Here is a 27,217-nt window from a genome sequence, read left to right as displayed (position 1 = left end):
TCCACTGTAAAACTATCTTGTCCTGGACTTTTCTTAGATGGGAGGTCTCTTATTGCTGTTTCTATTTCAATGCCTGATATGGGCCGGTTAAGATGGTTTAACTCATCTTGGTTTAGTTTTGGCATGTCAATATTTGCTAGGAAAAGGTCCATTTCTGCCAAGTTCTCAAACTTATTAGCATAAAGTTTTGAGAAGTATTCCCTTAAAATGTTCTGAATTTTGGTTGTTTCTGTGGTGATGTTTCCATACTCATCTCTGAGTTCATTTATTTGAGTGTGTTCTCCTCTTTTTCTCATAAGATTTTCTAAGAGTCTGTCAATTTTAATTTTTTGAAGAACCAAGTCTTTTTCTTGTTGATACTTTCCATAGTTTTTTTGGTTTCTAAATCATTTAATTCTGATTTAATTTCAATTATTTCTTTCTGTCTACTGAATTGGAGTTGATCTTGGTGCTCTTTTTCAAGTAGGTTCAGATCAACTAGGTTTAACAGTCATCTACCGAATATTTCACCCAGCAGCATCAGAATATACATTTTTCTCAGCAGCACATGGAATATTTTCTAAAATAGACCACATTTTAGGCCACAAAGCAAACTTTTCCAAATTCAGAAACACTGAAGTTATACGTTGCATTCTCTCAGACCACAAGGAAATAAAATTAGAACTCAACCCCAAAAGCCACCAAAGAAAGTCCGGTAACACATGGAGGCTGTACAACACACTGTGAATCACGACTGGGTCATGGTAGAGATTAGAAAGGAAATTCAAATGTTCATGATATTCAAATGAGCACACAAATTACCAGCTCCTCTGGGAACTGTTCATTTTAAAAAGGATTGCCCTTCACTCTGGGGTTCACCCAAAAGAAAGCAACCTCCTTCCCTATGTCCTAAATGTAAAAAGGGTTTTTTGGGGGCCTCTGAATGCCACTCTAAGACTCAGCCTCTAAACTAAATAAGGGGTTAGTCCTCAGCCCCTACCCCAAGAGGACAAAAACAACAACCACCACCTCAAGTGAAATGGACTTTTCCTATCCAAAATGGAAAATCTAGAATGGAATTTAAGGTTAAAGAACAAAATTTAAGGGCATCATTGATACAGGCGCTAAATGTACAGTCCTTAGAAAAAAAGAAGTCAAAGGGTTGCGGTGGAACCTAATTCCTGGCCCCTGAATACAAGGTGTTGGTGGAAAAACAGATTCCCTCCATGCCCAATGGCCTGTAAGATGGAAAGACTGTGATGGGGTCACCGGGGCTTTTAAACCTCTTGTTGCCCCTGGCCTTCCATGGGGAAGAGATGTCCTCACTAATATGTGATAATAATATTGTGATAACAACAGATGATAAGGCTTTTTATGAAGACATCATAACCGTTCAAGCCATTATTCACCCACAGTACCCCCAATTTTAATGGCCACTATTATAGGACCAGAGCCATTTCCACTCCAATGGGATAACACCAAACCGATTTGGGTAGAACAGTGAGCTATTTTCCCTGAAAAGCTCCCTCATCTTCACACTCTAGTGGAGGAGCAACTAGAAAAGGGACATATAGAACAAAGCATCAGTCCCCACAATTCTCCCATTTTTATTATCCAAAAAAAGAGGTCAGGAAAATGGAGACTTCTCCATGACCTACATTCCATAAATATTCATATGAAAAAGATGGTAATGCTTCAACCCGGACTCCCACATCTTTCTGCAAAACCCAATGATTGGCACATTGCCATTATTGATATCAAGGACTACTTTTTTCCATCCACCTACATCCCAAAGATAAAAATATTTTGCCTTCTCAGTTTGGAAACCTCACTGTCAGTTACCCAAACATTGATATCAATGGAAAGTTCTCCCTCAAGGAATGAAAAATAGCCCTACTATATGTCAGATGTATGTTGCCCATGCTATTAGACCTTTGCTTTCAAAATGCTTTTGTGCCCATTATATGGATGACATTTTAATAGCACATAAAGAGGTTACCGCCATTCAAGCCTGTTTAACACAACTCAAGGAAAATAGGCCTCCATATTTCCCCCGAAAAAATTCAACTTAAAGCCCCTTACGCCTATTTGGATACCATTTAAATCAAACAATTACCCCAAATGGGTCTAATATTGTCATTAAGTCCCAATATACTTTAACTGAATTACAACAATTATGTGGACATATCAATTAGGTACGCAATTTTATGCGCCTCCCTACCCAAGAGCTCCAAACTTTATTTCAATTGCTTCAGGGACCCTCTGACACAACTTCCATTTGTATACTTTCCCCTGATGCTCAACAAGTTTTACAAGTCACTGATGGAATATGGTCAACACCCTTGGTGTTTTTAGATACCACCGACGAAATCACCCTGATTATATTAACTCATAATTGACTAATGGCGGCGCTGACTCAAACTTGTGGTGTGTTACAATGGGTACACCTTGACACTTCGCAATTACCAAAAAATAGTACACCCATTACCATGCTATGCAACTTAGCTATCAAAGGCATGTAATGATGCCATCAAACATATGGCTGATTCTCCGACCGTCTTATCTGGCCCATTCTAAAAACAGTCTTCAATTTTCTGACAACTGAAGAGGAATTAGCCTTACAAGTCATCTATTACTAGTTTAACATTGATAATCATGTGCCCAAGAACCCTTTTTAAAGTTACACAAGAACTCCCACTTTCATGTAAATGCTGTACTCGTCCCAAGGGGGAACCTATCCCTCAAGCTGTTGTGCTTTTTACCGATATTAGCAAAACTGTTAATGGATTTTACAATGCTAATACTAAAAAATACATGATTCAACAAGATTCCTTGTCCATTCAAGCTGCTGAGGTACTGGCCATTTTACTCGCCCTTACATCTTTTCCCAGAGAACCTCTTAATATTTTTTCTGATAGTTTATATGCTGTACAAACTGTTGTCATTCTTCCTGCAGCTTTATTAAGAGATGATGATCATGATATAACACGAATAATGTGTAAACTGAAAACTGTACTAGACAACCATGCCCAACGCTGGTACATTCAACACATTAGATTTCATTCTAACCTCCCCATACCCCTAGCTGCTGGTAATGAAGCCATTGATCATGCTATCACACCAACTGTATTACTCACCAATACATCCATGGACCAGGCCTGAACGTTGCATGGTCGCTTTCCTTTACTACTATCAAATAATTATTTCCTGATTTGACACACCAACAATGCAAGCACAGGATTCCATCCTGCTCCTCCTGTGCACTTCCTTTACCCTTAGGATCACTTCAACCCATGGAAACAAATCCGTGAGGCCTTAGGCCCAATGGCACATGGCAAATGGACATAAACCATATCCCCCAGTTCAGCAAACAAAAATACGTCCATGTATGAATAGATTTATTCTCAGGCTTTCTAACAGCTTTAGCCTTAACAGGTGAAACAAGCCACGCCATTAAGTCACTTCTACATGCCATTACAATTAAGGGCATTCCTTGGACCCTTAAAACATTCAATGGCCCTGCTTCACCTCCAAATACTTTCATGAATGTCGTACCCTTTGGAACATCACACACCAGACAGGTATTCCATATAACCCACAAGACCAAGCCATTGTTGAACGCAGTCATAAAGAAATTAAGACCCTTCTTTTAAAAGAAAAGGGGAAACTGTAGGGGCTAGGGCATAAAGATCCCCAAACACAATTAAATTATTGCCTTATAGTAAAAAACGTTCTAACATTCACACCCACCACAGGTGCATCCCCCGAGGCCCTGCACTGGGGACTCATGAAAACACCTACTCCAGTCCCTTTAGTTAGATGGAGGGACCCCATCACAAGAAAATGGGAGGGCTCTGCTCCCTTAATTGCACAAGGGAGGGGATTTGCTTGTATCTTTCTAAACATGGTGATAAACCTGCAGCTGGAGTTGTCCGACGAACCGTCACCACCTACGAATGAGATGCGTCGACTACACTTGAACAGCCCGAGGAGGAGGAGATGCAAACCTCGAGCTAGAGCCCCTGCCATCACTTGGGGAGACCTAAAGGAATTGGTAGAACAAGCCCAGGCTATGGCCCCAGACCCTAACTCAGGGCATGGTACTCTATTCCTCCTAATGTGTGCCATTATTACAGCCAGTCTCAATCTGCTACAGGACAAGGTAAAATAACGTTAATGTCTAGCCCCCAAAACTTGATGATAGTAGGGGAAGATACCACAATCATCCCTCAAATGCTTTCTTCCAATGGCACGGTTGGCCTTCCTTTTTCGGCAGATGCCCTATGGCACCAAAAAACAAACCTTACTTTTGGATGGAAGGGAGCCATCTCTTTTTGTTTTTCAGAAGAGACTGTAAAACAGTTTGATGGCTGTACCATCCCCCTCTCAACAGTAACTCATGGGACAGGATGGTGGAACTACACGGCAACCTAACCCATTTGTCCCACCGCAAAATATTGTACTCAGGCTACTGACATACCTTTTCATATGCAGTTATGCCCATGCAGTGACTCTGATAGCTTTGGCAATGTTCCCATTCCTCTTGAGGAATTAGTGATTAGCGTTTGTGCCAGTTCCTGGCAAGGCAGAGTATTTGGGGACCTCACATTGTCCGTCTACCCCGCTATATACAACCAATCTGAAAAAATCCCAAACCTCAAAATCTAAAGGAGTTTTAGAACTCATCAAGGGGACAATTGGGAGACCTAGTACTCCCCATGCCAATCGTTTGTTCCCTTTCCTATTGGCCAACACTTGTCGCTGTAACCACTCTGCAAGCAACCAGGTGTCAGGAGTGGTAGTGGTTAGAGCCCTGTTCTTTTTTTGTCTAGGAGACAACTTCTCCGCTACTTGCACTCTCAGCAATCACTGGCAACCCAATGACTCATATCACTTTGTAGGTTTGGTATGTGTTCCCGCATTTATTGTTCTGGCTACTAATGACAATCGTGTCGGCGATCATCACTACAGTGGCTTCAGCTACCACCACCGCTATATCGCTGTCCCAAAGCGTGTCCACCGTGCAAGACATAAACCAGCTCATCCCTCAACTGTCATCCATAGAATTACAACATTTGCAAGTTGCCAATCATCTTACCAGAGGCCTCCTTGTGCTCCAGCAACAAATAGACTTGCTCCAAAAAGAGATTACGTTTCTTCGATTACAAGGAGGACTATGTAATGATATGACTACTTCTGTCTGTTAGCTTTCCACTCCAGCGCCTAATGTCACTAAACTTAGTAACTACATCAAAGGCCCTTGGTGCCTTAAGTACTTAAACTTCACCCACCACCTGCTGCATGATGTTACCTGCCTAAACCAAACCACCATACAGCTTATTTGCGCTGCCTCATTTTTAGAAGATGTGCTTAAAAAGTTACAACAATGGTTTTCACCATCCTCTCTGGTCACCTGGGGAGGCCTTGCGCTATTAAGGCTTATTCTCCTGGGAATTATTAAATGCTTACAGTCCCGGCAAAAATGCCTCCAATGACGGGTCACCATAATGACGGTCCTTTTAAAAGAGAAGGGGGAATTTATGGGTAGAGTCGGTCAGATCTGGTTGAGTCAGCTAGAGTAGCAGTTGAAGCACACTTCCTGCACTTCCTGCTCATAGAGATGTGACCCACAGGCATGTCTGCCTAGCTTGACAATCATGAGCTGTCCGTGCTCTCTACATGCCCCCGGGGGACCAATCAGTGCCTGTCACCAAGCAGTGCCTGTCACAAGTGCCTTACAACAACTCCCCTTGAAGTGATTGGCAGGGAAGGGAAGGACTCAGGAGGTTGGGAAAGCTGGGGCTACAAAACTCTCCCCCTTGTCCCGCCTCCCTCCCCCCCTGCCACCTTGAGAAAGAATAAAGGAGACCTGCTTAAGCCTATTCTCCCAGTGTTTGTTCCTTGTGGACATCATTCACACTTACCTCCTGCCAGAGATCTAGCCCTACACATCCCATTTGGATCCCTGCCAGGATCCTTAAGTTTTTACCCATTTTCTCTATACAGGATGCCCAAGGATAAACAAACCAACAAGGAAAGAAAAGTGGCTATGGTGGCCGAAGCATGTGTTTAGCTAATTATTTTAATTTTACTTGCTCTCATTGTTCTTTTACTAATTGCTTCTATAGCGACATTACTTGAATCCATATGCTTCCTGTAAACATGTCTAAAACTTGGTATGATTTTGGCCTTCATTTCATTAGCTGCCTCTGCAGCAACAGCTGCTATGGCAGATAATGTTAATCATAATAATTTGTCTTTAGATCTTTTTCAACCCCACAGGCAAACAGCTGGATTAGAACAAGCCCCACGTCTAGACTTTGAAGTGGCAAAGACTGCTATCCCATCCCTGACTAATGTTAAAGGACTGCTAATGATATTGCTTGGCCTGGTAATGCTTTTGCTGATGGTTTTTCTATGCCTTCTTTGCATTATCCGTGCAGTGCAAATCTCTTATGAGTTTAGCCAGCTAGTTCATAAGATCAAGCTCCAAGTGAATGAATTTCCCCCGAGAGGAACTGCAGCCAGAGACAGGTAAGAGGGGGTGTCAGTCTGACCAACCTAAGACAAGCATTCAGCTTCTCTCTGAAGAAGTTCCCAATGATAGCTAAGGCAGACAAGGCAAATCTACCCAACCTAAGACAGGATGGTTCACTTCTTTAAACAAAGATGGGGTGTTGGGAGCTGACAGTAAAGCTCAAAGGTCATTTTGACCCCTCTGCTCGCTTCAAGGCACATACAAGGAACTGGCTTACTTAAAAGACACCAGGTGTCTGGGATTGCTTTGTTATGTCTGCAGAGTTTGCTTTAAATTTCCTTGTTTTTCTGGATGATAGTAGAAAGACCTGAATGTGGGGACCCACTAGGATGCACCATGCAGCATGTGTGGAACTCCTAATACCCAAGCTGCTCCCATGTTGTGAAGAGTACAACCTTACGAGATAATGACTTTTATTTATGTCCCAGAAGTAATCGAGCTGCTTCAGATATTTCTACCTGTAGTGGGGCTGATGTTTATTACTGTGTTAGGTGGGGATGTGAGGTAACTGGGACAGGCTCTGGAATCCTGCACAAGGACCCTCCCTATCCTTATCTGGTGAATCTCGCCCCCCAGACTTGCCTCGAACCCCCTGCATGGCCAGTGCTATTCTTACCAATGTAATCCTGTTAAAATAATCTTTACAGAGGAGGGAAAAGGATAACTAACTGGGAGGTGGGCATGACATTAAAACAAAAAAGGGGGAATCTGTAGGACATGTGGGCAGCAAAGATTGTGCTGAGAGAGAGTTGAGTGGGCAGAGCCCGATTTGTTTATGTTTAGTGCATAAACAGCTCATGGAAGCTTAGGTGCATGATAAGGTATGACCTTTACAGTGATTGGTTGGTTCCTTTTCCTCCCCAGGCCAACCAGTCTTTTTGCTTTTGAAAAGTGCTTGCTGTGTATTAATAAATGAGTTACTTTCACTTGACTCCCCGCTATGTCTGATAGTTTGCCGGGTTAAGGGAGGCTGGGGAATTGGCTAGCGGCACACTTATGTTGCTTCAGACCACGTCCATCTTTCGTGGGATGGATGAAGACCCAACAAATAACATATAATAAAATAAATGTAAAATAAAAATAAAAAGTAATATTTGCAAATGTTCTGATCTCAAGAATACCACTGGGAGGGGGGGATGATGCAGTAATGTTTAGTGTACTGTTCTTTGCAAATTTGGAAGGGCATCACAGCAGAAGTGCAGTATTTTTTCACAATAGTGTTAATCTAGTCATGATGTAAATTTAGGGAATTTTATGGTGCACCATACAAGTTGGAAACTGTTGGGCTAGGATGACTTTGTGGCATAAAAACTTAGCATTGATTGTCAGAGAAATACTAGCTTAAGCCGGGCGCCTGTGGCTCATGCCTGCAATCCTAGCTAATGAGGAGGATGAGATCTGAGGATCACGGTTCAAAGCCAGCCCAGGCAGAAAAGAATGTGAGACTCTTTTATTTTTTAAAATTTTATTTTTTATTGTGAAAATACTGTACAGAGGGATCACAATTACAAGGGCAAGATAGTGAGTACATTTCTTATCAAGCATTGCAGCCTCCTCCTTTGTTTACCATTCCCATCCCTTCCCATCTTCCCCCCCACCAAAACCTCTCCCGCCCCCCAAGTTTTAAAGTTCGTTTTCAACATGAAAACTTGTACTTCTCATTGTTTCAACAGGTCCACCTGTATCCTGATTTGAATGACTTGTTTTTGCCCTTCCCCTCCACAAATTATATCAACTCAAATACAGTGAAAGCAGGGGTTATACTGTGGGGGAGGGACATCAAAGCAACAAAGAAATAATCTTATAATTGCATTAGAAACAAATGCATGAAAGAAAAAAAACATTTAAAATACATATCTTAGGGTTCATTTTCCTAACATCACCTTCTATGACTTTTTCTGCTTGACTCATACATATATTAGATATTGCAAATAAGGGAAATCATAGGGCCTATGTTTCTTTGGGCTTGTCTTACTTCACTTAATATAATTTTTTCTAAGTCTTTCCATTTCCTAACAAATGGGGCAATGTCATTCATTCTGATGGAGGCATAGAATTCCATTGTGTATATATACCACATTTTCTTGATCCATTTATCTACTGAGGGGAATCTGGGTTGGTTCCAGATCTTAGCTATGGTAAATAATGCTGCAGTAAACATAATTATGCTGGTAGCTTTAGTGTGGTCTTGGTTGTAAACATTTGGGTAAATGCCCAAAAGTGGGACTGATGGGTCATAGGGGAGATCAATGTGGATCTTTTGAGGAAACTCCATACTACTTTCCAAAGTGGTTGATCAAGTTTACACTCCCACCAACAATGAAGTAAGGTTCCCTTCTGTCCACATCCCCTCCAGCATCTGTTGTTATTAGAGTTTTTGATTTTTGCCATTCTAACTGGGGTGAGGTGGTGTCTCAACATTGTTTTGATTTGCAATTCTTTTATGACTAGGGAGGTTGAACATTTCTTCGTGTGTCTATTGGCCATCCTTTTTTCTTCTTCAGAGAAGTTTCTCTTTAAGTCATTAGCCCACTTATTTATTGGGAAGTTGTTTCTTTGAGGATTTGTTGTTGGGGGATTTAATTTTTTGAGTTCTAAGGGTATTTTAGATATGAGACCCTTGTCCATTGTATGTCTAGTGAAGATCTTCTCCCAATTCGTGGGCTTTCTATTGATCTTGCTAGCTATGTCCTTTGCAATGCAGAAGCTCTGCAACTTCTTGCAATCCCATTTGTCCAAGCTTTCTTTGATTTGTTGTGTTTCCGGCTCTCTATTTAGAAAATTTTGGAGATCTAGGCTTTCTCCTATTCCATCCTGAAAGTAGAAAGCCTCTACAGAAGGTTAGACCATGCAGAAGACCGAATCTCGAGGACTGAAGACAGCCTAGACATTATAGAGAAAGAATATACAACCATCCAAGACAAATCCAAGAAAAATGAGAGATCTATCCAACACTTGGAAGACACCATCAGAAGGCCTAATCTAAGGATAATGGGTGTAGAGGAGCACCTAGAAACAGAACTTAATGGTCTAGGGAATTTGTTTAACAGGATCCTAGCAGAGAACTTCCCGAACATGAAAAAGATAGGCCTATTCAAATACAAGAAGCTTTTAGAACTCCAAATCGACCAGACCAGAATAGGACATACCACCATCACATTATAATCCACACTGGATCAATTCAGACCTAGGAAAAGATCCTTTAAGCTGTCAAGGAGAAAAGAATAATCACCTATAAAGGGAAACCAATTAGAGTCGCCTCAGATATCTCAGCAGAGACAATCAAAGCAAGAAGGGCCTGGAATGATGTATGCCATGCTCTAAAAACAAACAACTATCAACCATGAATACTGTACCCAGCTAAACTCTCCTTCATAACTGAAGGCCAAATAAAAACCTTCCATAGCAAAGAAAAATTGAAACACTATATCTCCACCAAACCAGCCCTACATAAGTTTCTTAAAGAAGTCCTACACATAGAAAATCAACAAGACCACAAAAAAGCCAAGAAACTACACCCAAACTGAGAATACAAGAACCATAGGAAGAACCCAGTTTTCGCAGTCCCCAAGAAGTTGGATAACATGGCAGGAACTCCCAAATAACTCTCAGTCCTATTTCTTAACGTTAACAGACTTAACTCTCCAATTAAGCGACATAGACTGTCTAGTTGGATTAAAAAACAAGATCCTTCTATCTGCTGCCTTCAAGAGTCACATCTTGCCCGTAAAAACAAACACATTTTCAATGTTAAAGGTTGGAAAACAATCTACCAAGCAAACGGCCACCATAAACATGTGGGAGTTGCAATCCTAATATCAGATAAAATAGACTTCAAATTAAAATTTGTGAGAAGAGATAAAGGAGGTTGCTACATACAAACTAAGGGATCTCTCCGTCAGGAGGATATTACAATTCTAAATATCTATTCGCCAAACAACGGAGCACCTAAATTTATCCAAGAAACACTACTTTCCCTCAAATCCCACATAGATCCAAAGACATTTTAACACACCATTCTCCCCACTAGATAGATCAACTCAGCAAAATCTCAAAAGAGAATCAGCAGATATAAACAACTGAATAGATGAATTAGATTTAACAGACATCTACCAAATATTTTTCCCAACAGCATCAGAATACATGTTTTTCTCAGGAGCACATGGAATATTTTCTAAAATAGACCACATTTTAGGCCACAAAGCAAACTTGTCCAAATTCAGACACATTGAAATTATACCTTGCATTCTCTCAGACCACAAGGGAATAAAATTAGAACTCAACACCAAAAGCCACCAACGAAAGTCAGGTAACACACGGAGGCTGAACAACACACTGCTGAATCACGAGTGAGTCATGGAAGAGATTAGAAAGGAAAATCAAATGTTCATGCTATTCAACAAAAATGAGCACACAAATTACCAGCTCCTCTGGGACATAGGAAAGGCAGTACTCAGAGGCAAGTTTATAGCTCTGAGCTCCTATATCAACAAATTGGAGAGATCTGAAACTAACAATTTAATGAGACATCTGAGCCTCCTTGAAAAAGAGGAGCAAGATAAACCCCAATCCAGTAGACAGAAAGAAATAATTGAAATTAAATCAGAATTAAATAAATTAGAATCCAAAACAACTACAGAAAGAATCAACAAAAAAAAGAGATGGTTCTGTGAAAAAATTAACAAAATTGACAGACCCTAAGCAAATCTTATCAGAAAAAGAAGAGAACACACCCAAATAAATAAACTCAGAGATGAGAATGGAAATATCACCACAGAAACAACCAAAATTCAAAACATTTTAAGGGAATACTTCTCAAAACTTTATGCTAATAAGTTTGACAACTTGGCAGAAATGGACCTTTTCCTAGCAAATATTGACATGCCAAAACTAAACCAAGATGAGTTAAACCATCTTAACAGGTCCATATCAGGCATTGAAATAGAAACAGCAAGAAGAGACCTCCCAGCTAAGATAAGTCCAGGAGCAGATGGTTTTACAGCGGAATTCTACAAGGCCTTCAAAGCAGAGCTCACACCAATACTCCTCCAACTCTTCAATGAAATTGAAAGAGAAAGTTGACTACCGAACACATTCTATGAAGCCATCATAACCCTCATCCCAAAAGCACGCAGGGACTCATCAAAGAAAGAGAACTATGGACCCATTTCTTTGATGAATATTGATGCAAAACTTCTCAACAAAATTTTGGCCAATTGAGTTCAACAATTCATCCAATACATCATACACCATGATCAAACAGGATTCATTTCAGGGATGCAAATCTAATTCAATATACGCAAATCAATTAATATTATTCATCACATCAACAGGAGCAAGGATAAGAACCACATGGTTATCACAATAGTTTCAGAAAAAGCATTCGACAAGATCCAATACCCTTTGATAATGAAGGTTTTGGAAAAATTAGGAATCCATGGAACATTCCTCAAAACAATAAAGGCTGTATATGACAAACCTACAGCCAGCATTATACTTAATGGTGAAAAACTAAAGCCATTTCCTCTTTTCTCAGGAACAAGACAAGGATGTCAACTCTCTCCACTTCTCTTCAATCTAGTATTAAATTGACTAGTTAGAGCAATAAGACAAGATGCAGACATAAAGGGGATCCAAAGAGGGAAAGAAGAAATAAAACTCTCCCTCTTTGCAGTTGACATGATCTTGTATTTAAAGAATCCCATAGACTCTATTCCCAAATTACTCAAGGTGATTCAAAACTTTGGCAAAGTAGCAGGGTATTAAATAAACCCTCAAAAATCAATGGCTTTTCTGTATGCCAACAATGAGAAAAGTGTGGCTGAAATTAGGAAAACAACTCCATTTGTAATAGCCACACAAAAAATAAAATACCTAGGAATTAACTTAACCAAAGAAGTGAAGGACCTCTATGATGAAAACTTCAAAATCTTGAAAAAGGAAATCAAAACAGAACTTTGAAAATGGGAAAAACTCCCATGCTCCTGGATTGGAAAGATTAACATGGTGAAAAGGGCAATACTTCCCAAGGAGATCTACAAATTTAATGCGATACTTATCAAAATTCCAACCTCATTCTTCAAGGAAATAGAAGAGGCAATCCAAAAATTCATATGGAACAATAAAAGACCCCGAAGAGCAAAAACGCTCCTCAGTGGAAAGAACACTGCTGGAGGAATATCAATACCAAATTTCAAACTCAATTATAAAGCCATAGTAATCAAAACAGCTTGGTACTGGCACAAGAACAGACCTCAGGACCAATGGAATAGAATTGAAAATCCTGAAATGAACCTATAGACATATAATCATCTAATCTTTTATAAGGGAGCTAAAAAATAGAATGGAAGAAAGACAGCCTCTTCAGTAAATGGTTCTGGCAAAATTGGTTAACTAGTAGAAAACTAAAGCTATATCCTTATATGTCATCCTGCACCAGAATCAACTCGAAATGGATCAAAGACCTCGGAGTCAAAGCCTGTGAGACTCTTATCTCCAATTAACTAGTAGAAAAACAGAAATGGTGCTGTGCCTCAAGCGGTAGAGCACTTGCCTTGAGCTGAAGAGTGAAAGGATAGTGCTGAAGCCCAGAGTTCAAGCCCCACGACTGACAAAAAAGAAAGAAAGCAAGAAAGAAAGAAAGCAAGAAAGAAAGAAAGCAAGAAAGAAAGAAAGCAAGAAAGAAAGAAAGAAAGAAAGAAAGGAAGAAAGAAAGAAAGGAAGGAAGAAAGAAAGAAAGGAAGGAAGAAAGAAAGGAAGGAAGAAAGAAAGGAAGGAAGAAAGGAAGAAAGGAAGAAAGAAAGAAAGAAAGAAAGAAAGAAAGAAAGAAAGAAAGAAAGAAAGAAAGAAAGAAAGAAAGAAAGAAAGAAAGAAAGAAAGAAAGAAAGAAAGAAAAGAGAGAGAGAAAGAAAGAAAGAATAGCTTACTCTGATGAACAAATGTTTACTCTTCTGTAATTAATTATTATAGATAGTGCATAGTTCACAGGTTTATCTTCTAACAGAATGTGGCTCTTTTTTCTGTTGAATTTAAAATACATAATATCCCATTGGAAACTGTATCTATTGCAGAATTAAATAAAAAGCAAACAGACACTGCTTTAAATGTCTCTGGTATGGCATGTTCAGAATTTTAGAATGAGTATTTAATAGTCATGGACATATTGAAGAACACTTATATTCTGTTCTCTTAACAATTATTCAGTTTTAAAAGTTAGGAGTTTCCATAGAATTGAACTGTTTACTGTTTTACTATAAGACAATACTAAAATAATGGCAAGTATATTGTGAAAATATTGTATACTTTGATAACATTCAAGTTGATGACCCTCTGATAATGAAAGGGATAACAGAATAATATTTACTATACAAATACATTGAAATTATATTTTATGTAGCTTATTTTTTAATTTAATTTTACAGTCAAGGTGATATATAGAACGGGTTGCAATAATTGTAAGGTAGTGAATATATAACATGTAGAACTTTTTACCCCCTCCCTCACTTTTCTCACAGTTTTCCTTCACCCCAATACCCCTCACAAGTTGTAATGTAAATTTCCAAAGTGTTCTATTGTGAGTATTGCTATTGAGTTGGTTTGCCCTTTGTTCTTTGTCTCAAAATTTTGTTGTTCCTCTTCCCTTGCCAAATTAAGTAAATGTATACACAATGACACATGATACTGAAATCAAATACTGCAGGGAACAAACCATTGGGGAAAACGCAAAAGAAAAAAAGAAATCACATAGTACATTAAAAAAAAACAACCACAAAGAAAAGCCTCTGTTTCCAGGAGGTCATTTTGCTCAGCATCATCTTATACATATCCATTGAGCCATTCTGCTCATTTGCTAGGACTATCCTAGATATTTCCTACTTATTACAACTGAGAGAAACTATGGAATCTCTTCCTTTGTGTCTTGTTTATTTTACTTAGTAGGACTTTTCCAAGTCTTTCCATTTGGAAATGGAAGCATAGAATTCCGCTGCATATATACCACATTTGTCAATTATTCATTTACTGAGTGACATATTGGTTTAAAACATGATTGCATGTAACTATTACTTAGGGTCATTCAAAAATGACAGATGCCATCTCCCCAGACATACTAAAATCATGATTTCTATGTAAGATAGGATTTCATGGTGGTACAAGGGTTGAGATATCTGAATGAATCTAATGCATATCTTGCACTGAATTAGGCAGAAAGATATCCAGTATCATATAGGATAAAAATGGTAGTGACAAAATATTCCCTTGAGAAAGATATAGAAGGCTGCCAGCAGTAGTAAGTAGTTCAGATAATTTTGAAGCATTTAGAAATGCAAGTTCAAATATGTCTGTTTAAATAAAAAGTATGTAAGTGGAAGGGCAAAAGAAGGGGAAGAGAAGAAAATAACTGACAGCAGATCATTTTCTCAAGTTAGAGTATAAAAAGACATAATCTTTAACTTCCAAGTTAAAAAGAGAACAATATCATACCTCCCATTCAATTTAGATTCTTGAAAATATTTACTTGACTTTTTCCTACTTTAATGCTCCAAAATAAATGAAGACTTGTAAGTAAAGTTATGTGATGTCCATTACTTCACCTTGAACACTAACTTTGTTTTGCCCTCTTTTCTCAATTTGAACTTGGTAAATAGTCCCTAAGTTGATGATGTTGTGGCTGATTAGAGTCAGAGTCAGGAGCTTCTACATGTACAATTATCTCAGCATAGTTTAAAGTAGATCCCCCCCCCCCCAAGATATCCAACTACATTGTCTGAAGCTGTACTTTGAACACACCCTGACACCTGAGCTCATAATTTGAAATTACACTTCAGCATTTCCTTGGCACATTCTACGTTGTGCCGTTGTCTTTTTTGCACATTCCTTTTGAGTTCAGAGTTGCTCTATTTCCATTTCATCTGTACAAACTGCTAAGAACATTGTTCAACTACCACTTCTTGTTGCACATGCCCAGTCTATGTATTAAGGTACTTTGTCCATGTTAAACAATAGGGTAGTACTCACTCTTTCAGGAGAAAAGTTCCACAGTATAACACTATGCCCACATTAGAGGATGTAGAATTTAAAGAATTTTGAGACAAACAGTGATATTAGAATTGAAAAGCACCTTAGGGACATTTTCTTGGAGCTCATTAGTTTTCCTAGGAGAAGTATAAATATTCACAAAATCTGGAGCTAATTAGAAAGCATCCGAATTAACACTAGATCCTAGATGTTGTGTTAATACTAGTCACCATTGTATTATTGTTACATCACAATCCTTCCTACTTGCAAATGGGTATGAGAAAATGAAAGAAAGGCATTAAAGCAAAATGTCATATCTTTTTAGGCATTTAATCTTACTGGTGAGGGTAATGTCTGAGCTCTTCCATTCAATAAAGTTTCAAGTTTATAAGAGAACTTCCTACATATAAGAATTTCTGGCAGGTTGATTGACACGGTTATTTCAGCATGGAGATATCCCTAACAAGAACTAGAGTTAAATAGAGTATATGACAGTTATGATGTGTCAATGGCTATTGAAGCATTTTCTATTCTAAAGAAGAATCAATTCCAGGAGTCTTCAGTCACATCAGTAAAGCTGTATGTTCAACCTAATACTTGGTGTTATTTTTCCTACATTTATAATGAATAGGCTGATAAGATATCCAAACATATCTAAAGATATTTCAATAAAATTCCAAACTGATGTGGATATATGGGCCACTCGTTGGAACTGTAGGACAAATTAGGCTGGTTTGTGCTGTAGTTCAATCTATAAACTCCTGGCTAAAAAAGTCTTCAAAAAATATTCACAGAATACCTCTAAGTAAAGTTCATGACAGTTATATCTGTATAATTCTTCTAAGGTCAGGATAAAAGCATTTGTTCCCAACATTTAAAATCAACAGGTTCTGTTGAATTCATGGATCCAGAATTTTATGGATTCACATTCATATCTCAAAATTTTATCAAGATGAATTTCACCAAAACACTTTTCTTATTGAACTTGTCTATGTCCTTTTACTTTTCAAATCCAAATAGCATATTTCCTTCAAGTTCTTCCTGCAAATTCTTTCCTTCCTTTAATTCTGTCAATCTCTGTTTACTACTTTTTTTGTTTCCTTATGTATCTCTTTCTTCCAATCTTATCCACACTGGTACTCACATTGCTCACACTTGTGTCAGAACTTTCCTTTTCCTCTTCCCTCCAATAATGCCCCCAATTTTATTATTCTTTTTTCCTATTCATGATCGTGGATATTTTGATGATGTCTAAACAGACCTACCTTTGCTTCTGTTTAATATAAACTTTAGAACTATCAGATGTTTTCCCCCTAAATCCATTATTAACACCTGTGGTTCTTATTACTAAGAACATCACTAACACAGTTACCAGCCAAACGTGTGGAAGCTCTTTAGATTTCTTCTTACCCATCTACTCCCTCCTATTAGATAAGATGAATGATCAAGATTTACTCAGTTTTTTATGACTAATATGATTTCTTTTTTTGGAGCTTTTATGACTTTCTTTAATTGTGAAAATACTGTACAGAGGGGTTAGATTTACATGGGCAAGATAATGAGCACATTTCTTATGAAGCATTTTAGTCTCCTCCTTTGTTTCCCCTTCCTATCCCTTCCCATCCTCCCCGCACCCCACACCCAATCCTCCCCCCCACCAAAGTTGTAAAGTTTGTTTTCGACATAACGACTTACACAATATGATTTCTCTGTACTACTTTTTATGCCCCTAACACCAGCCTGTTTCGTTTACTCATCACTGTCACCTAGTCCTAAAACAACCATTTCAAAAGTACACTTTTCCCCCGTAGTCTTTTCATATTGGTCCTCTCTATCACCAAATTACTCTCTTTGTAAGCACACAGAGTGAAGAGCTCAGACACATATTCTTGTATCATTATTTACTCACTACATTGATTGTTGGCCTTACATTTCTCATGTGTAAATCAATGTAATGTAACAGAAATAATGAAGAATATATTTGTTTACTTCTAGAGCAAGAATAAAGAAAAGAGTCCTTACATTTTCCACTTTACCTTACAAATAAGGAAAGAGTGAAATTCAGTTTGTTGATATAAAGTCACAAATTGTTTCATGTAGAAATAAAAATAAGTTTTACCTCCTGACTCTAAGGCCTAAGTCCTTTCTAGGTAACTACAGATATGAAAGTGGTATTATGTAAATTGTGTCATGTCTTTACAGCTGTATTGAAGAACATACTCAATATATCATTTGAAAACATTGGTTACTGAATAGTATCTATATGAGAATGTTATTTGAACTAAACCCACTAAGTTGAAAATTACACTTTAGTCCATCAAAATGTGGAAATAAACAATTTTATTTATAAAAAAATAGTACCATCAAGAAAAGTGAGTATACATTAGAGAGACTGCAGGAATTAGAGTTTTTACGGTCTCTGACTGTTTATGTGAATGTATTTATTGATATTGAGACTCTCCTCTTGTTATCCTTATTGTATGTAATCCAACGCTGTTTATTACTATGTATTCAATGTGGGAAATCTAACTTCAAAAACGTGTAAAGTTTTTTCCTTTTCAATTACACCAATGACATTATCAGGGTACACTGTGGTCATCATCGTATCCATCAAAATTATTATTAACATCATAAGTGCTAACTATTGAAAGTCTGATATGTGTCTATGATTTTGTGATTATTTGTCTTTTGATTAATAATTTTAGTGTTACCACTGTGCATGCATCCATATTAAAATTTTGAACAAATAAACAATAAAACTAAAGCATATCAGGTAGCTTGACTATGTGCTTATAACAAATTATGGAATAGATTTTTGAAGTATTGCAAATTCCTAACCAGTATGAATTAACTTCCTCTCTCCCCATCACCACACACAAGTATTTATGAGTTTGAACAGAATTATTTCAAGTAATATACTGCAAATTTTACTATAATATCATGTGTATATCTGAAATTCCCCTGAACGTAATAAACTCTACATTCTATTGAAATATTAGTTATTTTATTCTAGGAAACTTTCGGAAAAATAGAGTGTGTATCTTTGAATGAAAAAGGTAAATAAATATTAGCATAAAAATTTTAGAGGGAGTCTGTCTTCAGAAATATATATATATATATATATATATATATATACACACACACATATATACATATTTATTGTATGTAGAAAGACATACATTTTTAGAGATTATTTTTCACCAGAAATATAAACATATACCTAAATTTATGTGTAGAACGATGTACATTATAGTGAAACAAAAATCTTAAAACATAATTAAAATTTAAAAAATACATCAAACCAAGTGCCATTGACTCACGCCTATAATTCGAGCTATTTTGGGTAATGAGATCTTAGAATTGTGTTCAAAACTATCCCAGTCAAAAAAGTACTTGTTAGATTCTTATCTCCAATTGACCACTAAAAACAGGAATTAGCTCTGTGCCTCAAGTTGTAGAGTGCTGCCTTTGAGCATAAAAAGGCTTAGGGACAATGCCCAAGCCTTGCAAACAACAACGAGAACAACAAGAACAAGAACAAGAACAACAACATATATCACATTAATTTCATAAAAACATCTTTTAACTACTGTGAACATTTCTTAGAAAGCTTCTTTAGCCTGCATGGGGGGGGAGAACTGGGTAGAGGGCGGGGGTTTTTATGGAAAGGGATGGGAAGGGGAACAAAGGAGGAGGCAACAATGCTTGATAAGAAATGTACTCATTATCTCTTGCCCATGTAATTTTAACCCCTCTGTACAGTATTTTCACAATAAAAAAAGAAACATGAATATATGCCCCTGGAAAATGTTAAGTAACAATTATAGAATAAAGTTCGTTTTCGACATAACGACTTGTACATCTCGTTGTTGCAATGGGTCCACCTGTATCCCTATTTAATTGTAACCACTCTGTACTGTACTTTCACAATAAAAAAAAAACTTCTATTTAAAAAAAAGTATAGAATATTTACCTCTATGTTAAAGACATGACTATTTAGATTGCTTAAGATATTTAAGTAATGTTTAGGAATTAATAATAATGATAATATATTGGGTCTTGTCATTTATTCTATTTTATGATAGTAATAAAATGATATTTGCAATGATTATATAAAATTTCTCTTGTTTGTTACTTGAATTATAATAAGAGATAAACATTTTTAAATGTTTCCATAGGAAAGGATCATTTTAATGGTATCAATTCTTTTGTAATTTCAAAACAATTAAGAAAATTATTCCAAGGCTGGTTTGCTCTAAGACTATATTTGTTTTCTTGTTCGAGTTTTCATATGTTAGTAGAAATTAAAATTCCAAAAATTCAATGGATCTTGGCATTCAGGAACACCTTCATAGATACTAATGTTGGAGTTTCTTAAGTGGAATTGTTTTATTTCATTTGTTATTTTCACAAATAAATCAAGATGATTGTGTATTTTGTATCTTTTCACTGCTGTTTGCTCTTATCTTGAGAATACTTTTTTTCTATCAAAAAGAGGAAAGCAATTGGATTGAGCAAGTAACATGGCTTTCATAAAATGTACATGCATAGATTTGGGTCTTCTGTCATTTACTAAAAGTTTCTTCCAGAAAATGTTATCAATTACTTATAAGTGATGCATAATTCCTAGATATTTCAGTTATCACATACACTTTTTGATTGAGTTATCTCTGTATAAACTCAAAAAAAAAACCAAAATAAACAGAATCACATCTTTGTTTTAAAAACTGTAGTTTACAAAGAATTTTTAGCCAACAACGAAACCATCTTTTTAGGTATTCTGCAATTTGTGTGAATTATTTTTAACTATATATATATATATATATATATATATATATATATATATATTGCTGACATGAAATTCACATGTAATATATTTATCTCCTTTTATTGTATACACTTTAGTGCTTTGGAAGTGAAGGGTACAATCAGAGGTTTTCCAAGCCTAATTTTCACAAATTTGCATTTCTTCAAATAGAAATGCTGTAAATTTTATTGAACCCTAAGATATGTATTTAAATGTTTTTTTTATGCATTTGTTTCTAACGCATTTATAAGATTGTTTCTTTGTTGCTTTGTATGTCCCTCCCCCACAGTATAACCCCTGCTTTCACTGTATTTGGTGTCGGTATAATTTGTGGAGGGGAAGGGGAAAAACGAGTCGTTTAAATAAGGATACAGGTGGACCCGTTGCAGCAATGAGAAGTACAAGTTGTCAGGTCGAAAACGAACTTTACAACTTTGGTGGGGGGGGGGGGAAGGATTGGATGGGGGGTGGGGGGAGGCTGGGAAGGGATGTGAAGGGTAAAAAAATGAGGAGACTACAATGTTTGATAGGAAATGTACTCATTATCTTGCCAATGTAATTGTAACCCCTCTGTGCAGTATGTTCACAATAATAAAAATAAAATAAAATAAATAAAAAAGAAATGCTGTAAATTTTAGAACAGACATTAAAATAGATACAAAATTAAGTTACAGGAATTTGTCCTCCATATATCCTTTATAGTGTGTCTTTTCAAAATTTGTTTTGGGGATTATTTCCAGATTCTCACACATATTATTCAAGTGCACTGTCAATGAACTACATTCCCTGTCCAAATAAGTTTTTTACTTCTCTTTACTAATACATAGAAGTGTAATGGCTGGATCATATACAATTCTCTTTGACCTTTAGAAGACTTGAAAACTTGCTTGAAAAATTGATTGCAGTATTATACAAATCATTCTGCTATCTAGAGTATATCAATTTCTCCACAAATGCATTACTATATTTTCTGTCATCTTTTTATATTATGGTCATAGAAATGAGTTTTATTTTTATTTTTTCTTAGTTACTAAAGAGGAGCTTAATTCATTTGCTCTTCTTATTGACCATTAATTTACATATGTTCTTTAAAGAAATAACCTGTTCAGGAAAAAATTTATATGTAATTAGAAGATATAAAAGTAGTTAAGACTCAGGATCATTGTCAAATTAACATTGTAGCATTAACAAATATGTGCCCTCTGTCGGTTGGATAGGTTTTCACTTCTTTCATAGAATTATGAAAGGTCATCAGTTGATATTAACCCGTTTATTCTTGCTTTTCTTTAGCCACTAATGTTTTCCATGTCAAATGTTTAGAAACCTTTACTGATCCAATGTCATGAATTTTTACATTTACATATTGTCGGTTTTTATATCTCACATTTAGTTTGATAATCATTTCTTATTACAAATTTTTGTATAATGTTTAAGGTAGTAGTCCAAGATCATTCTTTAAATCTAGAGAAGCAATAGTGCCAATACACCTATTTAAAATTCTATTTTTATTTGATAAAGTTCATAGCATCCTTTTAAAAATCTTTTGACCATAAAACTAAGAATTTTTTTTGATAAATCTGTTACATTCTTCTGTGTGTCTGTTCTTACAGTAGAGCTATTTTGTCCTAACTACTAAACATGGTAATAAGATTCAAAGCTAATATGAGAGCTCAAGTTACACCATTTTACAAGATTGTTCTGAATGATCTGTATTCCTTGAACTTACATGCGAGTTTATTGAGCAGGTGGACCAATAGCCAATAACACAGTTATCTAGATGTTTGATAGTTACTAATATTTTGCACCTTGTGAAAACACAAGGTCCCAGATATTATATATAGAAAAATGTCTTTAGAGAATGCTTGAAGCCACTAAAATTAATTTAGGAATGAGTTAAAATTTAGATAACACTACAGCATAATAAAGCTGAATGATAATGACTTGAGAGCTGTACTACAGAGGAGAGTGAGAGGGGACAGAATGATGGACCATACAGGAGCTGTATGCCATTAGTATTTTGTTTCAAAAGACAGAAAGAAACCACACACAAACACACACACACACATCACGTACACACATTTGGAATATTGATATTATCATAATAAACAGAGGAAATTATCACAAATAGTAAAAGAAGGTTAATATATGAAATAATAATATTGCTCATACTATTTAAAAGTTTAGGAGAAATAAAAGACAGTACACTTGGATTCTTATAGATTAAGTAAATTGAAAATTAAGAAATAGAACACATGAGAACCTTTGCAAACAAGTTTTAAATAATAAACATTTTGAAACATGTATCATTTTATTTTGACAAAAGATTGAGATTACTGGTGTTTTAACTCAAGATTTAGAATATGATATCCAGGTGCGTGCTCCATATCTCGCTATGGATGGCTATATCTCTAATCATTTCACTATGGATATTTTTAGAATAAGGTCTCATAATTTCCCAGGCTCTCCTGAATTACAAACCTATTTGCAGTTCCTCCTATAGCTAGAAAATGAAGCCACAAATCACCATGCCCAGCTCAAACTTTTTTAAATTCAAGTACAAGAAATTAAATTTTCAAAAAGTGACCAGGTAATGAAGCCTTTCTTAATAAAGTATGTGCTTCTTGAAAATACAGTTAGTATTTGTGACCTGGAAAAATATGTTTAGAAATATAAGAAAATAAATTTAGTTAAGTTCACCAATGATATAAAATTAAGAAAATAATTTTATATATTCACATGTTAAATATTTTAAAAGCAAAATATATGTGTCTGATTAATTTACATGTGTGAAAATCATGCAATTAAATTAACTAATCCTATAGCTCTGAAAAAAGAATTACCCTAATGAAACAAAAGAAAATAAGTAATTAAGTTCAAAATTTGAAATTTAGAAAATAAAATGAAGTGTACTCTTTAGGTGACAAGTAAACCTTCTGTATATCAATTTTATAATATAAATGCATGAACAAAGAAAGAAAAAGTACCCATTGATCAATAGCAATTGCAAAAGAATCAGTAGTTGTATGAGTGTACAAAAAAATCGATGGAGGGGATAACAATGTTCCTTCCATAAGGAATGTACTCATTATCTTACTTATGAAAAGGTAACCCCTAAGTAAATTTCCTTTACAATAAAATTAAATTGAAATTAAAAATAAACCAAATAATATACCAATTAAGAATTCTTAGATGGGGAGTTCCGGGAAGATGGCGGAGGAGAAGCTGGAATTTGAACAAGCTCTCGCATAGAAAGCAGTTTTAGAGTTCCAATGAACAGTCCTAAGCCAGAGAATCACACCAAGTGTGCCATCACAGGACAGAGAGTTAGGCAAGAGAGGGGAAGCTAAGGCAAGGAGACACATCTGAGCACTTGCCAGCAGCCGCCGCGGCGGCGGCAGCAGTGGCTGTGGCGGCGGTGGCCGCGGCCATACCTGAGCCACAGAGAGTCCGGGACGAAGGAGCCAGACCCAGCAAGTGAGCGGATTCTACTCAACACCAGCAAGAACCGACAAGGAGCGGACATCTTCATCCTGCAGTTTGCAGACCAGACGACCCAGGAACCAAGACTCGGCGTGAGTAGAAGCCTGACGTCCTCACTCCTTCTCAGGGAGCAGAGGAGGGAAGGCCACCCCTCCCCCCCAGTACCAGAGATCTCCATCTTGGATATCTTCAAAGCTCAGAGGAGCTGCTAGCTCCAACTCAGGCCTTGGAATAAAACTAGTCATTTAGCAGGTCACAAGAACTTAATGGTGAAGTGACCTGTCAGACTCAGCTCCATCCAGGGAAAAGTCACCCAGCTCAGGCGCCAGCCATAGGAGTAGCTTTCCCCACTGGGTAACCAGAGCCAGAGGCTGCCCCTCCCTCTAGCAGCCTCCACAATCAATTGAAAAATAGAAACCCTGAGAATGGCTCCAGGCTGGGCTCTGTGAGTTTTTCACAAAATAGCCCCAGGGAAAAGCTACTGTTTGTTGAAAGGCCTCAACTCTACCAAGAACCTAGCCTCATCTCTGCATCCCCCTCCTTTGTGATTCTCAAAGCAGATCACCCTCCCAGTAAACTAACCTGGGAGGGGGATCTCAAAATCTTGGGTAAAACAGAGCATTTTTCTGCCTGTTTGAACAAACTGACTTAAGAAACCAATCAAGCCACAGGACCTCAAGCAGACCAGAGACTCCAACAAGAGGCTGGTTACAGACACAAGGGAGATACAGGATTCTTCCCACACCTCCCCCAAAAAAATAAAAAAAAAATCAAAGAACTTTTTTTTCTTCTTCTTTTTTTTTTTTTTTTTGGTACCTTATATATATAAAAAAAATTTTCTTTTCTAAAACTTTTATTAATCTTTAATTTTTGCCTTTTTTGAAAAAAAATTATTTTCCAGTAACTTTTTTTTTCCTCTTATAATTTTTATTTTAAGAATAGGTGAATGTGCGTTTTTCTTTCTTTTCTTGTCTTCTTTCTCTTTTTCTTTCTTTTTTAATTATCTTTTTGTTTTTTGTTTAGCTCTACTGAACTTCTGTTCTTTTTTTCTCCCTTTCTTATCCTTTTCACCTTTTCCTCTCTTTTGTTCTTCTTTATGTGACTTAACTCTTGTCCTGTACATCCTCAGATAAACCCGTAGTTAACTAGTAGACCCTATCTCCCATTGTGTACACACTTAATCCACAAATTTATTACTCAATTCAAAACCTCTGAGACTTAAATTCATTAATAGCAGTACTACCTCTTTATACCTATATAATATTTTAAGCATTTTTTTAAGTTTTTCACATCTCCTCTATGTCCCTCCCCTTCTCCCAATATATTCACATTCCCCTCTAAATAGATTGTCTTTTAATCTCCATAATAATATTAATTTTTACGTTTCTATTTTTTCTGGTCTCTTTCCATTTCCCTTTCCCTTTCATCTTTTTCTCTCTCTCTCTACTTGCATCCTACCCAACCTATTTCCTGCATTGAGATTAGGACATAGTTAACTCTCCCTGTGCCTCCCCACATCAATCTATTCCTAATTTTTACTCACATCTCTCCCTAACCCTAATAATTTCTGGTTTTCCAAATTCTTCTCTGCGGTTCAAAGCCCATTAACATATAGTTGTTTGATGCTGACTAGATGTATCTGTTGAACTAGATTGTATCTGTAGACTATTGACTGTACAAATGCAAACTTTGGTTGATGGTTGCCTTAAGATAGTGTTCTAGCACAACACTGGTGTTATTTTCATCTTAAATGGGCAGAGTAAGCCAAAAAAACACAAGAAAAATGGCAAATCCAGTTATCTCAATTCCCAATCTTGATAACCAGGGGACAGAACAGATAATGAATAATCCAGAGGAAAGTTCCCAAATAGCTCTACAAATATTGCTGGCAAACATGATAAATGAAAAGTTTGACAACTTACAAAGGACTCTGTATGAGTGTGATAGGGAGAGAGAGGAGGCATCCCAAAAGTTTATACAGGAATATCATAAGCGTGAGGAAGCTACTCAAAAACTGATACAAGATTTGCGTGAGCAACTTGAGAATACTCAAAGAGAAAGGGAGGAATGGCCTGAGCATGCTGAGAACACTCAAAGAGAACTGCAGGAATCCCATTAACGGGAGGAAGCTGATCAAACAGTAATACAGGAATTGAGAGAGCAGATAGAAAATACACAAAGATCACTAAAGGTATTCATGGAATCCATTAACAAAGAGCTGAAGGAAGTCAGGGACACCACAAAGGGAATGCTGAATGGAACCCAACAGAAGGAATGGGAGTCCAAAGAAACCATAACCAATCAACTAAGTGATTTGAAAACAAACACTGAACACCAAATTAAGGAAGTAAAGAAATTCATGCAAGACCTAAAACAGAGCTTCAACAAAGAACTTGAAGCCATCAAAGCCGACCAAATGGAAGGAAAAGAGATAAAAAACAAAGTAGAGAGTCTTGACAGCAGGTTAGAACATGCAGAAGATCGAATATCAGGGATTGAAGACAGCCTAGATATTATAGAGAAAGAACATACAACTATCCAAGACAAGTCCAAGAAATATGATAGATCTATACAACACCTGGAAGACACCATCAGAAGGCCTAATCTAAGGATAATGGGTGTAGAGTAGCACCTAGAAACAAAAGTTAATGGTCTAGAGAATTTGTTTAACAGGATCCTAGCAGAGAACTTCCCAAACATATAAAAAGATAGGCCTATTCAGATACAAGAAGCTTTTAGAACCCCCAATAGACCAGACCAGAATAGGACATCCCACTGCCACATTATAATCCACACAGGATCAACTCAGAACAAGGAAAAGATCCTTAAAGCTGTCAAGGAGAAAAGGTTAATCACCTATAAAGGGAAACCAATTAGAATCACCTCAGATTTCTCAGCAGAGACAATCAAAGCAAGAAGAGCCTGGAATGATGTATGCCATGCCCTAAAAACAAACAACTATCAACCAAGAATACTGTACCCAGCTAAACTCTCCTTCATAACTGAAGGTCAAATAAAAACCTTCCATAGCAAAGAAAAATTGAAACAATACATCTCCACCACACCAGCCCTACAAAAGATTCTTAATGGTGTCCTACACATCGAAAACCAACAAGACCACAATAAAAGCCAAGAAACTGCACCCAAACTGAGAATCCAAGAACCATAGGAAGAATCCAGTTTTCACAGCCCCCAAGAAGGTAGATAACATGGCAGGAACTCCCAAATACCTCTCAGTCCTATCTCTTAACGTTAACGGACTGAACTCTCCAATTAAGAGACATAGACTCTCTAGTTGGATTAAAAAACAAGACTCTTCTATCTGCTGCCTTCAAGAGTCACATCTTGCCCGTAAAAACAAACACATTTTCAATGTTAAAGGCTGGAACAAAATCTAC

The sequence above is a fragment of the Dipodomys spectabilis genome, unplaced genomic scaffold (assembly GCF_019054845.1).
Source record: "Dipodomys spectabilis isolate Male_0828 unplaced genomic scaffold, ASM1905484v1 ptg000327l, whole genome shotgun sequence".
In the NCBI taxonomy this organism is placed as follows: Eukaryota; Metazoa; Chordata; class Mammalia; order Rodentia; family Heteromyidae; genus Dipodomys; species Dipodomys spectabilis.
The sequence above is the reverse complement of the archived record's forward strand: the minus strand, read 5'-3'. Positions refer to the sequence as shown.